Source organism: Manacus vitellinus, unplaced genomic scaffold, assembly GCF_001715985.3.
Source record: "Manacus vitellinus isolate BGI_N305 unplaced genomic scaffold, ASM171598v3 scaffold_22_pilon, whole genome shotgun sequence".
NCBI lineage: Eukaryota > Metazoa > Chordata > Aves > Passeriformes > Pipridae > Manacus > Manacus vitellinus.
Window position 1 is genome coordinate 3,837,665 of NW_021939632.1, and position 1,549 is coordinate 3,839,213.

Consider the following 1,549-nt stretch of genomic DNA (forward strand, 5'->3'; position numbering starts at 1 on the left):
TACTGAATGCTGGTCTTCTCCGCTAAATGACAGTCAATAAAGAGATGAGATGGAAGAGGAGAGGTACTGGAGGATACAGAGCTCTACCACTGTGCTTCCCAAAGAATATTTAAGCATTGACAAAACACAAAACTTTCCTCCTTTTTCTTTTTGGTATCCAGTAGTAGTTGTTGTTGGGCGTGGGGTGTTGTTATCTGGCTTTGGGTTTTTGGCTGGATTTTTTTGTTTGTTTATTTTTAAGGGAGAACAGCAGCACTTCATGGAGATGCTGCAATGTTTTGTCTGGTGTGCAGATGACATGAAGTTCCTTTTATTCTTCTCCAGGTGTTTATTACAAGATTATGGAGAACTGGATGCACTGGCTTTGGTACTTTGTTTTAGTCCTCTCTTCCTGTGTATAAACTACTCGGAAAGTTGCTGGTTTGAGAGTATTAAATATGTTTCCTTACCCAGCTTTTTGGTGCAATTTAAATTAAGTAAACAAAGTACTTTGTCAGCAGACTGGAAGAGTGGAAAAAGCTTTCTTGCATCAGCAAGAAAATGGATGTGAAATTGAAAGTCAGACATTGCTGGTTGGTTTACTTAGTAAGACTGGAAATTACCAGTTTAACCCTACCAGAATTAAACTGTACAATCTGAAAATACTGAATTATTCTTCAAAAAGTATTGTCAAGTCAAAGAATGTGTGGAAACCTCTAGGTTTACAGGTGCATTCAAAAAGGGGCAGAGGTAAGCATTCATGGACTACTGTGCTCCAGGTTCCTGGTGATGCATAATTACACATCAGGCCTAACCTTGCCAGATTTTGAAGAAATAAACTGCTGATAGAAAGATGTAAAACTACTACAGACCACTGTTGTTAAAAATCATGATTTAGTTATTCTTAGTTACATGTTTTAAACTGATACTTGTTTGCAGAATAAGCTATCATTGGAGCCCTATGATATGAATTCTTTGGAATAAATGTGATGTACAATGTATTGTTATCTCTCCATTGTAACTGTGTAACTCAGAATAACTTTTCAATAAAAAAATGTACGGTTTTGTATATTTTTATTCAAGCCTGACTTTCTCATGAAAACTGATTGGGCAGGTTTTTTTCTGGCTGATTTCCCTGTTCTTGACTGGGACTATAGTCACTAAAAAATACTAGCAACATTTGAAAGGAGGGTAGAGGTGTCGGAGGAATTCCCCCAACTTGTGTCTGCGTTTAGCTCTAGATCATCTACAGCAGGTGCTAATCTCATGTCTAAGCAAGTGAGGGGAGTGGACTGAGAAAATGAGATGAAAACAATTGAGTCTAAATTTTGCTAGTCATGTGCACAGAATAACACTTTTCCATGCACCCTCTTGAGGTTCCTTCATCAGTAAAGTATCAGTCTGGGTTTTTTCATGGCAAATTTGATGGACAAAACCGCCTGGCTCTGGGCCCTGGTTTCAGGTGTACTAACTGTGGGTGTCAGGGTAGTGGAACTTGATAAGTTGCTGGTGCACTCAGTTCTATAATGACAAGTTCTGTTACATACTTTAGGGATGTGTGACCTTAAGT